Source organism: Pinus tabuliformis, chromosome 3_2 (assembly GCF_031772625.1).
Source record: "Pinus tabuliformis cultivar Carrire ecotype Pingquan chromosome 3_2, CPIR1, whole genome shotgun sequence".
In the NCBI taxonomy this organism is placed as follows: domain Eukaryota; kingdom Viridiplantae; phylum Streptophyta; class Pinopsida; order Pinales; family Pinaceae; genus Pinus; species Pinus tabuliformis.
In genome coordinates this window covers 1,107,421,818-1,107,443,594 of record NC_142302.1, presented here as the reverse complement: position 1 = coordinate 1,107,443,594, position 21,777 = coordinate 1,107,421,818, and positions in this window count along the sequence as shown.

The following is a 21,777-nucleotide window of genomic DNA, read 5'->3' as shown; positions in this document are numbered from 1 at the left end:
AATAATGATAATTTTCTTCACTATTCCCTTTTAATCACTTCAAACTAATTTTTCAAACAAAAATTATGAAAATTTTTAAAAATACTACACACTTTTTTTTTTTTAGGAGCTTGATATAATCTACTGTATCTCTGAAATTTCGGATCTCCAATGTTCGAAATTGTGAAATGTAGTATCCCTTTGAGTTCTCTTTTTAACACCACCCGCCTAATCAAAATTGGATTCTCCAAGAAAGAATTATGCCTAATCTCCCAATAGGACCTGATTATACACCTTTTTCAGTAGAGTGAACATGTACGAAGTGCCATGTGTCACTATTTCAAACTTCGATCCTGAAAATGATGCACAAAAAACTACAATTCGTCCTCTTTCTGTGACTTCTTACAAAATTTCAATCTGATACTCAAATCAAAAGTTATGAGGATTTTAGAAAGGTCACCTGATTCAGATGTAAGTTGGGATCTTGTGAAAACACTAACTTCCTTGGATAATATCTCCAAAAATATAGTGCAAGAAGCTCTAAAATTCTAACCCGTGGGTCATCAATATTTTGGATAAAATAGGGAATTTTTTTTCAGCTTCTCAAACTTCTTATAGAATAAGTTATAGGAAAAATTCCATGATCACCTATTTGGAGCAGTGAAACCCTAGAATCCAAAGCTCTGATACCAAATGTTATGCAACCAACTCACAAAATAGAAGAAAATATAGATCAATGACTTCAAAATAAGCCTCTTCTAGCGGTAAACCTAATTTATATTACACAAATAAACAATTCTTATATGATTCAAATGACAGAAACCTCCTTTATATATATAGGAGTCTAAGGGGTCACAATATAATCAAAGCCAACATAACAATAACAATATAAGGACACAACAATAACAATACTGGGCTTCTATGGGGCACAATAATAACAATGTGGGGAGAACTTGGGCACAACAATAAGAATAAGGAACTACAATGACAACATTAATGGGTGAATCACTAGTATAATAGGGATCTAACAAAACACCTTTGAATGTTTGCAAGTCCAACACTATCAACATGATGCTAATTTGGCTAATAGCCTTGATATTGTCTAGTTTCTTGGGTCAGCAAAAAAAAATACTCAATATCATTATCAATAGATGAAGTGTATTAAAGTTTATTGATTCAATTACAATGATGTGTGACAATACTAGTTTTATGAGCATCTCTAAAAATCTTGTCATGCATGCAAAGACCGAGCACATTCCATTAAGTTCCATTTATTAAGGGAACATGTTATTGGTAATGTTATTCGACTTGAATATGTTGCCACTAATGAATGACTTGTAGATATATTAACAATGCCACTAGAATGAGAAACCTTTGAGTATCTTAGGTAGCAAATAGGAGTTGTGTCTGTTGTAGTCAAATGACTCAATTTAAATGTACCTTGGTAGCTACTAAACCTATTAGATTCCTTAGAGAGTAGGATGAAAATTTTCAGGGGAAGTTTCTTCCAGTGAGTGCATCCTTTATCATTGATGTCAAATAGGGAGAATAAGTTTCTAAATCAAATAATTATTGATGACAGACGCAATGCAAATGTGGAGAGAACTTTGATTAGTGCCATGGGTAGCTTGTTTTTTTTTCATCAATGCCAAATGCGGGATATTTTTTAGCATAATGTTAGAATTTATGTCAAATGGGAAAGGATGGAAGAGTGTGTCACATTCAGGGGGAGTCCCATGGTTAATGTGATCTTTGATAGAGAACCATCATAGTAGCAAGTGAAATGGAAGAAACTATAAATCTTATACATATGGTGGTTGGGAATCCTAGGATATTAAGAAACTTCTTCCTTTGAATATTAGCTCAAGCACCCTTGCAAATGGAATAGTTGGATTGTGCTTAGTGTCGGGCTCTTAATTTTTCATTATTATTACCACTTCTTAAAATTCGTTTCATTTATTTCCACTATTCTTTTATCACGTTATTTACCACAATTTATTATATAATTCCATTTCCTAATCATTTCTTCTCTTGTGGATAAATAACATATGATCTCATTTATTTATAATAATTAATTATTATTATGCATGATTTTGGCTTATTCATTCGTTATAACCTCATTCATGATTTTAGTGTTGGAAATAATACTGAGAGGGGGGGTGAATCAGTATTATCTAGCAATTTAACAAATCTTCCTTATTTGATCTTTTGAATTATTCTTGCATATCAGTACCATAAAATAATGAGCATGAACACAGAAAATAGACAGTCACATCAAAGAACACAAGATGTAAGGTGGAAACCCAATGTGGGAGAAAACCACCTGCTGCAATATGTCTCTATCTTCTTTCAATTTAGGAATTCTTTTACAATGATTTTGTACTGGTGCAGTCCTTTACCAGTACGTAGGTTGCAACCTGCAGAGAGCTACAACTCTCTCTCGTTTTCCAGTCTCTCCTGGAAGGGAGCTACAACCCCCTACTTCTTTTCATGAAGAATCAAATGATCAACAAGTATACAACAGTTACAGTCCACTACAGTTATCAGATCAGTAATCACAGAACTAACCCAGAACACCTTATGAACAGAAAAATACAGTCAACAGATCATCTTAAGACAGGGACGCAATTTTCCTTTCTGTGGCCTGCGACTGGACGCAGTTTACCCTCTGCTGCTCTGCGTGCCGACGCACTGTTCCTTTAAACTGCTCTGCGTACCGGCGCACCCAACAATACTATCGCGCCGCGTCTTTTGCTTCAGAGACGCATCCAATAATACTATCGCGCCGTGTCTTTCGCTTCAGAGACGCACCTGAGCCCTTACTGTACTGCGTCTCGGCGCACTTGCCCTTCACTGAACCTGCGTCCCTTCAGATATAAAAGATATGAAGACTTCAGCACTAGCCCAAACAGTCAGATCTGCAGATCTGATCATGCGCCATAGAGATCACAGTCCATTAGAAGATTCGCCCTCATAGATCTGGACTAGATCTCACCAAAAGATATTCAACCAAAGATAATGATTAATCCAAATGAACTCCTTTGCTTTATATAGGCAAGCTCCTCCCCAAAACATGGAATAATACCACGAGCCGACACCATAGAAACACAAAACCGTCGGCTAGATACCACACAAGAAACCCCCACATGCTTTTCTCTGTCTTGAAATGTGTGCACTGGTTGGACGCACCCCCTGAACAGCTGGCCGACATCCCTGGACGCGGGCTCTGCATGGTATACCTGCGGGGACGCACTTTCTGAACAGATTGCCTGCGTCCTTCTTAAAAATAGAGAGCTGATCGTCAAGAATAGTGATCTACCACCTGAATGGGTTGCCATCAAGGACAACACCTGAATCATAATGCCAACATTTAGCCTCCAAGATATCTTCCATATTGTAGATTTGGTCTTCAACAGATAATTATATATTCCAACTTAGGAATTCGCTTGCATAAGAAGTGACCGTTTTTTGTTGGACATTTGGGAAAATGAAAGTGAATCTAGAAAATACGAGACCTGGGTTTTGTTTAGAACAGAGAAATTCAATTTCTTAATGAGCAGTTTTCAGAAATTCGGTTTGTATTAAGAGAAAATCAAGGTTCTTCGAAGGACATATTTGCAGATTTGTTGTTGCAGCCATTTTCCAAAATTTCCCAAATTTTAATAACCAAATTCAACTTGTTCCAGTTGAATTATGATGGACAGATCTCTTAGATCTCACACTGAAAATCTCTTTGAATCTAAAGAAATCCATCTTTTGTGTTCCATTCGATAACCTGCTGGGACACATAGTGTGCAAAGAAGGAGTTTTGGTCGATCTAGCTAAAGTTGCAATGATTGTAAATCTACCTCCTCCCAACACCATTAAGCAATTACGATCCACTCTGGGTCACACTGGGCATTACTTCAACGAACCGGAACCCATTGAACACTACTGAAGGGACGGGCATAATTCCCTTATTCCTATGAGTGGTGACGGAGTACACATAGCAAGAGATAGAGGGATACATGTAGGGTGAGCCTAATACTATTTTGATGTAAGCCTTATGAGATGGTGTGGGCTACTAGTTATGTATGGGTATCCTTGGACTTATTCTCTCTTTCTGAAATGATAAAAGTTGTTATATATATGTAATTCTTTCTCTATTTCTCCCCCTGAGTGTAGGTTGTCTAAGTAAGAACAAGGGGGCTTTAAGCTCACCTAAGTGAATTCCTTAAGTTAACAAATGGCCTTAACACCCAGTCCCTTCTAGTAAGCCTTTCCATTCCATTCCTTAAGTAGTTAGGGGTGAAGGAAAGATATTTTTTTTTGTCTTTCCTTGCTAAATCAAGGGCCTTTCGAATCTAAGACACTGGTACATCATTGAATCTTCATCTCTCTTTAGAGAAATGCTATAAGTGAGTGAATTGAATAATGAAAAATGTTAGTTCGGGACCCCAAATGGATCATATGCCTCCGAACACCTCCACACAAGGATTCACTTGATACAAAAATACATTGAATTAGAAGGTTTTTGAGCTGGTAGTAAGTAAAAGAAGTAAGGGTTCCCCAAAAGATGGGGCTTTGGCTTTCTTTCACAACTTCATATCCTTCTCCTTCTCCTTATTTCCTCTCCCTTTTCAAGGGACTAGTTCCTTCCTTGCCCTCCTCACCTTTGATGGGTGAGCAATAAAGAACTTATTGTCAAGCAAGCCATCCTTCCTTGTTATCGCAATATCACATGCATATTGCATAAAACCAATATGGGGACCTTATATAGAGGCAAGTAACCATGAGCTTGAATGTTGAGATCAGTTTATTGCAAGTTTCCTTTGGATGTTTGTATATTTAGAATACACAATTAAGAGAGAGAGGGGAGCTAGTTGATGTAAGAATTTAGCCTTGTAACAGTGGAACTCTTGTTAGTGAAATTTCCAGCCTTCTGATATTTTTCTCAATATGTGAGTTAAGCACAGCCTTGATCAGGGAGTTGGGCCCACTCTTCTGATCAGGTGTTGTGCATGTGTCCTTTTTATCTATACTGTTTTACTTGTTGTATCTTCTTTATTGATGTTACATATTTCCGTAGATTGTTGTGAATGCTTTTCTTTCTGTAATTTAATTTCCATTACTGTTACAATGATGGTTTAATTTCTTAGTCACGAACCCTTGGTCAATGTAAGATTGATGAATTAATGTAGGAAACAGGATTGAATAATTTGCTCATACTTGGACACCAACATTTTGGCGCCATTGCTAGGTAAGTCTAACAAGGTGCAAGACATGATCTGTATCAACTAAAGTGTCAATCTCTTATCCTGGGGAGGGAACCATCGTTTGACACCCTGTTCTCGATCCTGAGCATAATATTTTTTCCTGCATTTCTATTTTTTTATTTTTATTTGGGAAAAATGAATCTCTTGTCCTAGGGAGGGGATGGTCCTTTGACACCCTCCTCTAGGTCCCAAGCTTGAGATTTCCTTGTGTGCATTCTTTTCATGTTTGGTTTCTTGTCCTGGGGAGGGAAAGGTCCTTTGACACCCCGCTCCAGGCCCTAAATCCTAGGTTTCCTTTTCTTTAGTTGTTTTCCTTTCCGCTTAATCTCTCATCCTGTGGAGGGAATGGTCCTTTGACACCCTACTCCAGGTCTTGAGATTTGGATTTCATTTCAAATTGTTTTTTTTTTTACTAGGAGGAGAAGGGTAGAAATTTGAAGAAATCTTATCATTTCACTCAAGTGGTGATGTAAGCGCCACCCATTCCACTAACAAACTGATAGGAATATCTGAAGGAGGAGAATCAAAGCAACAAATGAACACAATCTTCTATTATGGTAAGAAATGGCTCACATTGTTACTTTTGAATTCCTTATCAACGTTCCAAGAGGAGTGACAAAAATGAATATAATTCATCCATCTTCTCTACCAAATTTTCATGGTTTGGATAATGAGGACCCAGATACAATCTTATTTTGGTTTGAAGTACTTTGTAGAGGATATGATTATTGTACTAATGATCAAAGGTTGGAAGTGTTTCCTCACACTCTGAAAGGAGCAGCTCTCCAATGGTTAATGAGCCTTGGTGGGAACTGCATGAAAACATGGGAGGACATGAAGAGTGTATTCTTGGAGAAGTAACAAGACTACTACAAGGCCAATGAATATATTTTTAGTATGATACAAGGGGAAGATGAAAGCTTGGAGGACTATTTGGAGCAATTTAAATACAACCTTCAAAAATCAATGCATAAGCATTTGGAAAAATAAATATTAAAAACACTCATTCTTAAAGGGATCAAAGATGAAATTTTAGAAATCTTAAATCTGATAGGAAAATGTGACATTTTTCAGCTATCATATGATGATGTTTGTGATTTATGCATAAGGTATTCAAGAGGAATATCCAACTCTAGTAAGAATTCGAAGAATTTTCTTCTTTCCTTTCCAAATATACTACAAGAACAGGGGATATAAGAAATGAAATCAGTGATTTATTTGAACATTTTAAAGTTGATTTTATTGGCTCTCTAAGTTCACAATTGCATGTTTTGTAGGTTAAGAAAAGTCAAGCAGAATTTGAAGAAGTGATTTTTACTCAATGCCAAAAGGAGAATCCCATGGATAGTTTCTCTCTCTTACCTGGGATGAAAACAACATTTCGAAGATATGGAGAAGTGACAACAATTTCACAACCATTGAAACCTTGGTCTACATGTATGTTTCAAAATGCTTACTCTCCATTGTCTTACTTGCATAATCTATTAAGGAATACTCATGTGTTAGGGTAGCCATGCCAATCTCAATATAACCCCCATCAATCTTGTCCACAAGTTTGGCATGGTTCATCCTATGATTACATGACTACACTCCCTCATCTTGTAGCACAAAAATATCGTCGATATTCGTTTCCATCTTTCCAAGAACACCTTGCTTGCATATCAAAATCATCCACACATCTCAATCAACTACATCATCAAAATCCTCCATGCCCTAAACAATATCCTGCTCAACTCATTCCACACCCTCACCATAATAAACCCGTACAACATGCTTATAGTGTTGAATTGAAAAATTTACCTACCCTTCCCACCCAACCTATCTCGCATACACAATTGCAGAAAACTTATATCGAGATTGAAAATGTTCCAAATCCAAAAATTGTAAAAGTTATGGAAGAAAGGGAGGTTTCTTCTAGTCTACGTCAACAAGTTATTTTAGAAACTCAAGAACTTCATGATACGAAAACTATGGGAAATAAAGAAAATAAAGGATATATTGAAGGTTTGTTTCACTCCATCAGTTGTTCGCAGTGTCACTCCATACTTCAGCAATTTTTGACACCATATTTTCAAGGGAAGTTGGTCTCTCATACCCTAGTATTTATTGACAAACATTTCTCAAATTCGGGTGTTTATACACTTGAGGCCTTATTTCTCAAATGGCTCTATTGGAAGTACTCTTATACATAAGTATGCTTTATTTTTCAACGTAGAATAAGGTAGTGTAGAAAATAGAATAAATAAGTATATAAATAATTTTTGGTATATGTAGAACGAGTTGTGTTTGTTGCAACTTGCTTAGTATATCAATATCAATAGTAAATATTTGAATTTAAGTCTGTATGTAGATGTATTACATTGAAAAGAAAATTTCTACAAACACTCATCATCATTTTGAAAATAAAAATAAAAAAATATCATATCTTAGGGCGTGTGAGCTTGATAAAACCATTGAAATCACAGTTGGTATAGTCATGTTTTGAGGAACAAAATGAGCTTATTTTAAAAAATTGTTTCTATCCTAATTATCCATTTATTTCTACCTTCAAATACGATTTGAATCACACAATTTGGATTTGAAATGAAAAATTTATGACCAAAACATTGATAATATGTCTAGTAGGTAGTTCAAGAACAGAGTTGGGACAGTCCATTTTTGGAGGCCTAAATGACTAGATTTTTGAAACCTATTCCTATTGTATATCACCCTATTAATCTGGTTTACAATGAAATTTGAATCACCCAATTTTTATATCATATGAGAAAGTTATCACCAACATACAAATTGTCTATCGTAAATCAGCACCTTTAAAACTGTTTTTCCAGTTGTTGCTTCGCACATTTGACCCATCAATTCTTCATGATTTCAAAAAATATTTCTATTAGGTATAGTTACATGAATCTAATTCAATATCCAATTTGAATCAGTTCAATCCATCATCAAATGAAAATGTTATTCTTAAAATATCAACTGTTGGTCTAAGTTGGGAAATCGAAAATGACTCTGTTATGCAGGTTGTTCTAAGTAAATTTGACATATCATATCATTGAATTTTTAAAACATGTTTCAATTGTAGATATCCCTATTAGTTTAATTTCATTTGGCTTTGGAATCATGCAAATCAGATGAAAAAAGAAGAAGTTATGATTAAAATATTATTGGTTAGTATGGTTGGCCACCGTTGTCCCGCAGGTAATAAATTAACTCTACATTGTTAATTTTTTTCCATGCATTTGTTTTACAGAGTAACTACTTGTTAATTTTTTCATATTTATTGAATTTAGAGAGACTGATCACTTCTCTTCTTCCATGATTTCATTTTTTATTACAGGTAAGTGCTCGTTTTTTTCTAGTCTGAAGAGAATAAAGGAGGTCAATTTGTTTTTGAACAAGTGATTATTGAAGGAAATGATAATCAAATAATAGATTTTCATCCCAGAATTTATTAAGAAATCTAATATCATATAATTTTTATTCTTTCTAGGTGCCATGGAAATTGATCATAAGAGTTTGTTACAAATTATTCTTGTTATTTCTCACCAACAACATGAAGACTTTTCATTACCTAATGGATTCATAAAAGGAGAAATGGAGAATTGATTTCCATTTGAAGATCCAAGTCATTTCCGCCAAAACATTTTTCCATTCATTTATCATTGATTGATTGTCTTTCTAGAAACGGATTGATATTCCCTTAGGAAACAACATTTTTGCAGTCAAAATCATAGCCGTTGCAACTTAAGTTATTTATTTATTTATTTTCATTAAAATTGTTATTTCTTTTTTGATTCCTCTTATGTTTTTTTTCATGTGTTGAAAGTCACATATTTTGTTCCTTCATCAAAATAAAGAGAAGTTCTCAGGTTTCATGATGTTGCTCCATATTTATCCATTTGTTCCTCAGTCTTATCAGTATATGGTTTCTTGAGATCCATTGGGTGCTGCTACTTTACCACTACTATTACTCCCGAAAATTTTCTGAGTGTCAGATGTTGTTACTCCTTGGATATTGTTACCCCTTAGGTGTTGTTACTCCACCATTGGTGTTACTTCCAAAAACTTCCTAAGTGTCAGATGTTGTTACTCCGCCAATGCTGTTACTCCTTGGGTGTTGTTACTCTGCTGTTGTTGTTACTCCCGAAAATTTTCTAAGTGTCAGATGCTGTTACTCCTTGGGTGTTGTTACTCAATCGGTGCTATTACTCTGGCAGTGTTGTTACTCCAATAGTGTTGTTACTTCACTAATGTTGTTACTCCACCAGTGTTGTTACTCCATCGGTGTTGTTACTCCATCACTGTTGTTCCTCCATCATTGTTCTTACTCCGCCAGTGCCTTCACTCCACCCGTGTTGTTACTCTTCCGGTGTTGTTACTCCACTGGTGTTGTTACTCTGCGAGTGTTGTCACTCCGTCGATGCTATTACTCCACTGGTTCTGTTACTCCATTGGTGTTGTTACTCCATCGGTGCCATTACTTAGCCGATGCTATTACCCAGGCAATGTAGTTACTCCACAGGTGTTGTGACTCAACCAGTGTTGTTACTCTACCAGTGTTGTTACTCCGTTGGTGCTATTACTCAGCCGGTGTTGTTACTTCACCAGTACTGTTACTGAGTCAGTGTTGTTACTCTATCGATGCTATTACTCCGCTGATGTTGTTAATCCCGAAATATTTCTGAGTACACAGTGTGATTATTCCTTCTGTGTTGTTACTCTTTCAGTCATGTTACTCCTCCAGTGTTGCTACTCCGTGGTGAAATATTTTCTAAGTACCCAGTGCTATTACTCTACACATGTTGATACTTTTCCAAGGTAAGTCTTTATGTACATCTCTAATCAACTCCGTATATTTTATTGATGTTTCAATTATGACCGAGGATGGTAATATCTCAGTTGGGGTGAGGTGTTGCATTTGATAGAAAATGTATTATATTTAATATCAATGATGTCATGTCATCATTGTTATTAAAATTTCACATCAAATCATACATTTCACGATTATTACCACCATAATCCATAACAATCCATAACCGCCACTTATCCACACACATTGGAACTTGAATCATGCACGACGACATTAACTTGGTGAATGGGGAAATATATTTATTTGTCTAGGTCCTCTTTGACATAGTGATTCGGTAGTCAATTTATCTTTGTTTAACTATAAACATAATTTTATTTTTTAAAGGAATAATTATGAAAAGATGATTTCATCATGGAAACTTTCAACTTTCCTAATTTTTCAAGTCCCTGATCTTGTAAAATCTATGATGATGACCACAAAATTGTACTTAAATCTTTCAATCACTATCTAATGAACTATTCCTCAAACTCCAACCTTAACAAAGAAAAATATATTTATCAATAGTCGTTTGAAGGTTATTAGTATTTGAGAAGCAAAATTACCTAATTTGAAAATAGTTACTACAAAACGTTTTATGCCATCCCTAGCTCTTAAGGAGCTGGCTTACCACCCAATCTATTAAGTGATCTTTTGTTGATTAAAAATAACCATAGTTAAATTTTAAACATAAATAGTAAACTGGAGGATAGAAGGTTTCATCACGAGCCGACCTACCATGATCATAGGTCCTAATAGAGTGACATTACTACTATTGGTCACCAAGCCAGGTTAATGGCCTTCAATCATAAAACCGAAGGACAAGAGGTCTCATCCTGAGCCAACTTGTTCACTTTTGTTAGTTCCTGTGAATGGCATTGTTGTTAACTAGTTACCAAGAAAAAATAATGATCTTCAGTAGACATCTAAGTAAATTGAAATGCTTTTGTAACTATGTAATTATTTCTAATATATGGGACACTCGCATCTCAATGGGTTAAAAAGGCATCCCTGTCGAGGCTATGGACGCTTGTTGGTAGAAGTGTCCATGCAATGGTATAGAGGTTAATTCAATACTATGATCTACTTCCATACCTTATTTTCCCAAAACTAACTGCCAATAATGCCATTGTTGCATATATAAGGTTTGCTAGAACTCATGGTTCATGGGGTAATATTTAATCACTTCTTAGATAATGGTGGTTATGGTTTATATCTATTATTGAGTTATTAATATTTACTTTACATGTTAGGGATGAAACTTTTAGGATATTTGATATTTGACATTTTGTATCATCTAATCTACCACTCATTTATTCTACAAGTTTCACATCTTTAACCAAATATAGTTTCTTTACCCAATCAATCCCTATTTAAATCCTAGCTTAACAACACTACTATTATGTTGGGGAAGGATTAGGAGGCTTAATTCTAATTTTGAATCTTGATGAATTATTGATTGAGGATGCTCATGAGACGTGCAATAAAAATCTTGATGACAAGGAAACTAATAAGTTTGGGGGAAGAAAATCCTAGTACACTTTTTAATTACTTTCTTTGAGCTTGCATGGCTTCCACCTTCCACATCACTTACACAAACTCAACCTACATTAACTTAAACAAATGTTAATACATAGATGTCATTCCACATTATTTTGTCTAAAGTAACAATTGAGGTGAAATAACATGAGTGTTTGACTTATTAAAAGTTTAGGAGAATGTCAAAAAAAGAAAAACCACTGAGCATTATTCACTCATATTTTTCAAACAATTATTTCCCCTACTTTATATAGAGGAATTGCGTTGCATGTGGGCATGAAACATGTTCAGTTTAGGGGAATTTTGGACTCTTAATTTGTCATTATTATTGCCATTCCTAACATTCATTTCATCTATTTCCACTATTCTTTTATGACATTATTTACCATAATTTATTATATATTTCCATCTCATAATCATTTATACTCTTGTGGATAAATAATATATGATCTCATTTATTTTTTATAATTAATGATTATTATGCATGATTTTGGTTTATTCATTCGTTATAACCTCACTCATTATTTTAGCCTCCAATATCTCTTCAAGATTGTAGATTTGGTCTTTAACAGATAATTAGATATTCCAACTCAGGAATTCACTGGCATAAGAAGTGATAGTTTTTCGTTGGGCATTTTGGGAAAATGAAAGTGAATATGGAAGATTTGAGACATGGGTTTTGTTTAGAAAGAACCAGGTCAGTTTCCCAATGTGTATTTTCGAGAAATTAGGTTTGTATTGAGATAAAATAAAGGTTCTTCAAAGGACATATTTGCAGATTTGTTGTTGCGGCCATTTTCCAGAATTGCCCAAATTGTAATAACCAAATTCGACTTGTTCCAACTGAATCATGATGGAAAGATCTCTTAGATCTCATCTTGAATATTGAGATCATTTTGTTGCAATTTTCCTTTGGATGTTTTTATATTTAAAAGACATAATTCAGAGAGAGGGGAGCTAGCTAATCTAAGAATTTAGCCTTGTAATAGTGGAACTCTTGTTAATGAAATTTCCAGCCTTCTGATATTTTTCTGAATATGTGAGTTAATGACAACCCTGACTAGGGAGTTGGGCCCACTATTCTGATCAGGTGTTGTGCATGTGTCCTTTTTATGTATATTTTTTTACCTCTTGTATCTTCTTTATTGTTGTTACAGATTTCCATAGATTGTTGTGAATGCTTTTCCTTCTGCAATTTAATTGCCATTACTATTACAATGATGCTTTAATTTCTTAGTCATGAACCCTTGGTGAATGTAAGATTTTAACCTTGCTCCTGCATATACCTTGCATGTTACCTTGAAAAGTGTACGCACCCGGATTGATGAATTAATGTAGGAAACATGATTGAATAATTTGTTCAGAATCAGACACCAACACTTAGAAATATATTTCCAATGGTCTATTGAAGTATAAAAAGGCTTCCTGGATCAGAAGTTATTTCCAATCTAAGTTAACTACCCAGAAACACAAAACTTGCAACTAAACTTAATGGAGAAGAGTCAAATTGGTGCAATATTAGTTCTTTTTCCAAATGTCGTGGAGCCATTCGCTAAGTCACTAAATGTAGATTTGGAATGACATCTAAAGATAGAAGATTGGTGAAATGAGTTATTATTTCCATGGTGGATCCATAATAGCACATAACCTTAGTGAAGGTTCCCTAGACAGTGCAAAAATGCACACAAATTTGAACACCTAAGATGAATTAACCTTGTGAGGATTTACCTAGGTAGAAGAGGAAATGATTGGTGGAAGTTTTTAACACAATGGTCCCCAACACAACATCACCCTAGGAGACCTTCTCGAGAAGTACGAAGTTGTTTGCAAAGGTGAAGCATTAGATGATGTAATCCTAGGATGCATTAGCAGGTAGAAAGAGGTAGTGATTGGTGGAATCACTGTAGTGTGAGGCCCCATGGGATAACTCATCCTAGAGGTCCTTCCTCAAAAAAGCTAACCACAACAAAACTTGGAAGAGTCTTGCATTACATAGGTTTGAGAAACATAGTGTGATGAGCAAAAAATGGACATGGCCTAGAACTTTAAATTTTTAAGGAAGAAAATTATTGCAAAACCATAGCTTAGGACCCCTTTCTCTCTGTGTTGGCAACTTTTTACTTGGCTTATGATGACATCAGCATAGGGGACATGTGGCATGTGTTTTCGACACTTCGAGTACCATAATGGGTGAAAGTTGGGTGACATGTGTCATCCGTTAGGAGGCACCATGTGGCATTGATGATGCAAGCATGAAATCATCCTCACATGTAACCCTAGAATGTTTATAAGGCATTCATGAAATGAAATTTGGGATGAATGGTATGTGGGAAATCATCGAAATCATGCTATATTGATAACTCAACCAATCTAGTTGTTCATTGGTCTACATGTCAAATATGGTACACACAGGGACACATCATCCTGGATGCGCTGCCTCAAAATAAAATTAAAAGGTGAAAAATGGGATGCTCTATGTTGATTTATCTCTGGGACATAGTTATTTTGATTTAGAGCCCATGGACCAATGGCAAAGGCATAGGGTGGACCCACAGGATATGTAATCTTGGAGGTATATCCTCAGAGATGTTTGCAAAGGTGTGTTAGTGAGATTAATCTAAGGGCTAACGTCTAATCACTAAGGCTTGGTTTTGTGGGCGCTATGTAACCAAGGGTGTGGAATATTTGTTCACATAGTATAAGCCCTTGGGGGCATCATTCAAAGAGGCACTCATGAGTAGTTTTTTTGGTGATTTTCATGTGCTCTATGAACAAGGACCTTTAGGATTACAAATAAAAAATTAGCACCGCAAACTTTATTCCTATGATAAGAAAGGGTCAACAAAAGTTTGTGCTATATTTGAAAAGTGTTCCATATGTGGAATTGCACCACATTTATGATTAAAGGGTCTAAATGGGTTGAAAGATTGTTTTTCTTATGTGTTATAATTCAAACCTATGTCATATTTGGATTCTTCTACATTTGGATTATGCAAGCAATGGGCAGGTCAACATATACTTGATGTGAAGGATGAGAATGCATAGGTTACTAGTATTAATGGACATCAGACTAAGATATCTGAATCCCATTCATATTGATGTACATCTTGAGTGTTGGAGAGAAAGGCTAGTTATCGAAGAAAAATTTAATGGTGATGCAATCAGATTGTGCATGATTTTTTAGAATTAATTCCAAACATGGAAAAACCTCTAGAGTATTCTCTCAAATTTATTACAGTTGAAACTACTGATTAATTAAATATATGATAGGGTGAAATAAGACTTGTAGAGCCTTAGAAAGCTATAATGGAGACCATACCACTGTCATTCAGTTGAGTAAATTTTTCCAATACACATGTCTTAATTGAAGATTAGTGTGCCATAATGAAAGTTGAAATAATGGACTAATGGGCTAACACATTGCATCGTTTAGTGTGTTGCTATTTAACAAGAATCTTAGGAAATATTGAGTCACAATGTGGGGGTGTTGTGAGCATAGTGGAATGAGTTGTTGTGTCTGTATATGAGTTGTGTGAGAAGTGTGTCAGGGTGCAGTAGAGCAATAAGAAAAAAGAATGTAGTAGCGTTGAAGGGTAAGAGAAGAGGGTAGTTGAGAATGTGGTTACAGAGAAGAACTAATGGAGTAGTGAGGTGTGCAGTGGAGAGGGTGGATGCAGACTAGAGAGGAAGGAGTTACATATGACAATAAAGAATGTTCTTTATATTTTTATGTAATATAAGTAGGCCTCTATTACTTAGTTTGAATGTTGTATGAAAAATAGAACATTTAGCTAAAGAAGGTTGTGGCTTGAATTTGTAAGAGGTTGGTTCCTCTTGGAAGGTTTTGGATTTTTGTTTTTAAGGGGGTTAGAGCCTCTTGTGAGTGTGTTCTCACAAACAAAGAACAACAAAAATATTGGTGGCTTTTCCCTTTTCAGTTTCCATGTTAAAGTTCTAGTGTCCATATGTGTATGTTTCTCATGATGTGTGTTCATATGAATGTATTACTCTATTTCTTATGTAATTACTGGTGAATTCTCATATGATATTAAAAATTTCAATCAACATTAATTACTGATTAACCCTCTTCCCCCCGTAATTCCTTATTGCAAAAATTTTTTGTAGTTAGTTTTTCTGCATAATATTCGGTGTCTCTATGTGATGATTATGTGTTGTGCTCTTATGTTTCACTTTCATCTATGATTCTCATGGTTCACACATATTACTTTATTATGTATAGATATGCCTTCACTCAAGTAACATTATAAAGGAGATTGAAAACTATGTTAATGTTGATTATCAAGAAATATTGATTAAAGCCGCACCCCCTCCCCCCGCAAGTATTTGTAAGACATGAACCCCAAGAAATATATGCTTCCTTAGTGACATTAAAATATAAAATTTCTCTATGATAGTGATGTATCTCCCAAATCATTTATAAAAGAAAACCACAAGCTCAAGCGAAGAAACACTTTTCCATTGATCTCGAAGTGGGAGAAGTATCAGACAAAGGGAGGAGTTGCAAATATGGAGGGAATCAATTCTCTATTGACGTCAAAGGGGGAGAAATTAAAGATAGGCAGAGTTTTATAATAACATTTTACAATTGTCTAAGGTTTCCATCGATGAAAAAATGAAATATTATTGAATATTATGTTTTCATTGATGTAAAAGTTAGGGGGAGAGTGAGAATGTCAAATTTAGGGAGAGATTATTGAAAATATTGTGGTTGTCAATGAAAAATACAAGGGGAAACTACAAATGTAGAAGATAAATAGTTCAAGAGAAATTTTGTTGGAAATATCATTTGGGTGCCCAAGTTTTTCCTCATGCTTGCTTTGGATACCTTATATGTGAAGGAAATTTTACACTGGACACCTATAAATATATGATTAAATAAATTACTTTGAGACCTTTGAAATAATATATTGTAGTCCCTTTAAATACATAAGAACAAGGAGATATGAAAGATTATGTTAGATCATCCTAACTAGTAGGTAGAAATTATCCCAACCAGTTTTATAAGTCAAACGAATAAGTGAACATAGAAACAGTACAAATAAATGATAGATGAGTTCATTCGAAAACCATACATACAAGGAGATATTTAAGGTGTGTAATAGAAGTTGGTGAACGCTATTGGGGTCTTAAAGGTGGTGGAAAAATGTGATTTATGGAGTGAACAATTAATGTTTGTTAGATCCCTATACTACTAGTCTAACCCCTTATTGTTATTAATACAACTCCCTTATTATAATGTTTTTCCCATGTAGTCCCCATATTGTTATTATTGTGCCCCATAGAAGCCCAATATTGTTATTATTGTGCCCTTACATTATTATTGTTATGTCGACTCTGATTATATTATGACCCCTTAGATTCCTATATATAAAAAGTAGGTCTTGTCATTTGTATCATTGAAGAATTGTTCATTTTTGTAATGTAAAGGAGGTTTCCCCCTTGAAGAGGCTTATTTCTAAGGCATTCATCTATCTTTTCTATATTTTTGTGAGTTGGTTCCATAACATTTAGCATCAGTGCTTTGGATTCTAGGGTTTTCGTTGTTCCAAATAGGACATTGTGGAATTTTCTCTATAACTCTATTTTGGCATTTCATAAGCTAAAAATAAAACCCATTTGAAACAAAATGTTGCTGAACCTCAAGTCTAAATTTCATAGCTTGTCGCGCTATATTTTCGGAGATATGATCTGAGGAAGTTATAGTTTTTGCAAGCTCCAGAATTTCATCTAAAACATGTCATCGTGGAATTTTCGCTATAATGTTTTCGCTACGAAGTTTCAAAAGCTAAAACAAAAAGCCATTGAGAAGAAATCGATCTAAACATCAGGTCCGAATTTCAGATCTTGTCTCACTCTATTTTCGGATAATGATCTAAGGAAGTTATGGTTTTTGTAGACACTTGAATTACATCTTAAAAAGGTGCCCTCGGGAAAATAATCATGACTTTCTCTCTGAGCATCGGTTTTAATTTTCATAACAAGTTACAAAAAGAGGACATATTTTAGTTTTTCGGGTACCATTTTCAAAACCTAAGGTTGAAACAGTGTCTCGAGGCACGTCATACGAGTTTTCTATACTGAAGAAGTCTATACTTAGGTCAGCGTGGGAGATTTGGCATAACGCTTCATTGGAGAATCCAATATTGATCAGAATTGTAGAGTTAGAAAGAGGACTTAAAGGGCTACTATAGGACGAAATGTTAGAACTTGGAGATTTGAAATTACAGAGTTACAACCATAAGATCAAGGTCAAAAAATCAAGAAAAGGTGATATGAGGAAACTTTGTGGCAAGGATCCAATAAATTGGATACTATAGATGGAGCAATATTTTGATCTACATGGTGTACCACTATTACAAAAGGTATGATTTTCATCTTCATATTTACAGCAGGATCAATTTTTATGGTATAAAGGTCTTTGTTCTCATAAACAACTTGTTATGTGGTCAATTTTCACGGATGAAATGATAGCACATTATGAGGATACAAATAACAACACCTTCTTTAGAGAAACACCACAACAATTGGAAGAAAAAAGAGCAAAAGGGTTTTGTTACAAAGTTAAAAGCAAAATTATGGAAACAAGGAAGTCTACCCCTCACAACTATAAATATGGAAGCATTGTTTCTCATAGCCTTCCACAACCTACAAGGGTTGCACCACAACAATTGGAAGAAAAAAGAGAAAAAGGGCTTTGTTATAATCATGATAACAAATACATTAAAGGTCATAAGTGTGCTGAGAAGAAATTATTTCATATTGATTGTGGAGAGGAGGAAGAAAAGGATCAAGAAATTTCAAAAGAAGAGTATATACACCATGAACCAACCCCAGAAAAATAAGAAATGAATCCAACCATATCTTGTAATGCAATGACCGAAACTACCACTCCTCAAACTATCAATATAGAAGGACATATCAAGAAGAAAAATGTTCAAGAAGTGAAAGATCACATAGATCATGAAGGAATGAATCCAACCATATCTTGTAATGCAATGGAAGAAATTACCACTCCTCAAACTCTCAATATGGAAGGACATCTGAAGAAGAAAAAGATTCAAGCAGTGAAATATCACATTGAGCATCAACAACAAGTTCTCCAAATTTTAAAGGATAACGCCATTTTGGTGTAGAATCGAATGAAACAATAGGCATATCAACATCGCAACGAAAGAAGTTTTCATGTAGGCGATTGGGTATTTTTATGGTTACATACATACAAAAAAAATTCCCTCAAGAAAGCTACTTATGAGAAGCAAATGTTTGCAATACTACACGCACTTATGAAATGGTGACCTTACCTAATAGGAAGACACTTCAAGGTAAAAATGGATGATGATAGTATTAGATACATTTTAGAACAAAGATTATCCTCTGAAGATAAACAAAAATGGGTCACAAAGATGTTGGGTTATGACTTTGAAATCATCTAGAAAAAAGGGAAGCAAAATGTTATGGAAGATGAACTCTCAAGAAAGGATGAGGATGTGGAAGCATTGTTGTGTGCCATTTCTATTATCCAACCAAATTGGATAAATGAGGCAAGGTATGAATGGCAGAAGGATGAAGAAGTGTGGCCACTCATTCAAACATTGTAGAAGATCCCAGTTCAAGCAATATTGCCATAAGTTGACGAGGAAGGAAAAATCATATTGGACCCTAGAGCAGTCACAAAAACAAGAACCTAACAACTACGAAATTGATCAATTTAGAGTATCTCATCAAGTGGAAGAACTTACCTGCTGAGGATTCCACATGGGAGGACAAGAATTTTATATAGAAGCAGTAAGAACTACTCAAGCAATGATGACAACACTTCTTGAAGGAGAGGGGAATGTTAGGTCCCTATACTACTAGTCTAACCCCTTGTTGTTATTAGTGCAACCCCCTTATTATATTGTTGTGCCCATGTAGTCCCCGTATTGTTATTATTGTGCCCTTACATTATTATTATTATGTCGGATCTAATTATATTATGCCCCCTTAGACTCCTATATATAGAAAGGAGGTCTTGTCATTTGTATCATCGAATAATTGTTGATTTGTGTAATGTAAAGGAGGTTGCCCCCTTAAAGAGTCTTATTTCTAAGGCATTCATCTATCTTTTCTATCTTTTGTGAGCTGGTTTCATAACAATGTTAGCATTTCCACTATAACTTATCTTTTGAGGTGTTCAAGATCATTAAACTTGGATGCAAAATACGGAATGAATTCACACACATGTGGCAAAACAAATTCTACTTTGGTTCACTATAATTTCAAGAAATTCTTTGAGTACCTTAGCCCTCCTAAATGCTCTTAAAATCTGCTTCATATAGGCAAGCTTGTAATTTTCTTTTTGCTGAAACAAGAGTTGAGCCTTCTAAATCATTAATAAAGAACAAAAATTACATAATGTACAAAGCCCATCAAGGCCGATGCATCACAGGTAGCATGTAGTGCACCAAGAATTCCAACCCTACCAACAAACTACAGACCTAACAAAAGGTCAAAAAAAATAAGACCTTACAAACCCTCTGACAAAGAGCAACAGAAGCTAATAAAAATGGGAACCCCCACATAACCATATACAAGTGAGTTCGGAAAGAAAAGGGAACCAAAATTTAAGAAGAAAATCAGGTCCACCTATCAACCGTACCCAAGACGTTGATTCCCACTTGGGAACTACTGCTCATCCCACCTTGCTGCTTTAATCTAAACCATCCAATTTGCGCTCCGGAACCAATGGCCATGGAGGAAACTGTGGTACCAAACTACTCGGCACTTAACCCACAGATCCACTGACAGGAACGATCATTCCTAATCGTCGATCCATGTTGATTAATCCAACAGTCAAGAATCATATCACACGGGTCAAGTGGACCGAACAATAGCGCACGATGAGGCTGGTATTCAGTCCATCCCGTTGGCCATGTGTTAGCTGAAGAATGGAATGTTGGCATTATGATACAAGTGTTGTCCTTGATGGCAACTCCCATAGATGACAGATCATAGTGCAACAAGTTAGTAGCAAAGAATTGATGATCAGACTAAAAAGAATGAAGAAAGAAAAGTATATACGCAGGTTCACTATATACCAAGTTGTGTACACACGTAGGTTCACTATATACCAAGTCGTGTATATACACAGGTTCGCTATATACCAAGTAGTGTATACATGCAGGTTATACACACAGGTTAGCTATATACAAAGGCGCGTATACACACAGGATTGCTGATCAAAAGTTGTGTATGTGTATGCATGCACTCTCATGCACATAAAAGTGCGTACATGTGGGAAATCTTATTTTTGGGTCCATGGTATTTAGACCTATGGTTTTGGACCTTGGTATTGCATCCGAAGTGTTGAACCTAAGTATTGGGTCCCTAGTATTGGTTCTAAATGGTTTTGGACCATGGTATTGAGTAAGGCCTAAGACTATAAAAGGAGAAGAAGATAATTAGACAAAGGTATTGAGAAAGTCTTGAATATCTGATGAAGTATGAGATCTAGTATTCAAGGTTATGGGTTCATGATGCTTTGCTTGATCTGAGCTAACAAGGAATCTCACTGGTTGATGGAGAACAAGATCTAAGGATAGATCGGGATCCAATGGTTTGGAGTGAATCATCTCTATATGGTTTGATTATGCTTGTTCTAGATCTGTATACTGACGCATGTAATGTTCTGATCTAGGTATAACTTAATATTGAAATAGCTATAAAACATGAATGAATATTTATAGATGTATACACTGGTTGACTTTAATAAAAGCGCATACATACGTAGGTTAGATACATCTAAGTAGCATATACAATATGAACTATGATGTTTGAAGTTACGGGTGGTTCTTGTTCTTGATGCAAAATATGAGTTTTGGTGATTGTTTACTGGTGTCAGTATTCTACATATTCAGTTTGGTTGATTGTGTTTAGCTTCAGTGTTGATGGATGAGATATATAATGGATCAGGATCATAATGACTTATCTTTATGTGATCTGATGGACTAGATCTAGTTTCTAACATATGTATTATCCTTGTATATGTAATGATATGGGTATGTCTGAAGTCAGGAAGTGGAGCAAAGTTATCAAAAAGTAATTGTTGACATATATGCTAGTTCACTTTGGTGAAGTTGCGTATACACACTGGTTCAACTC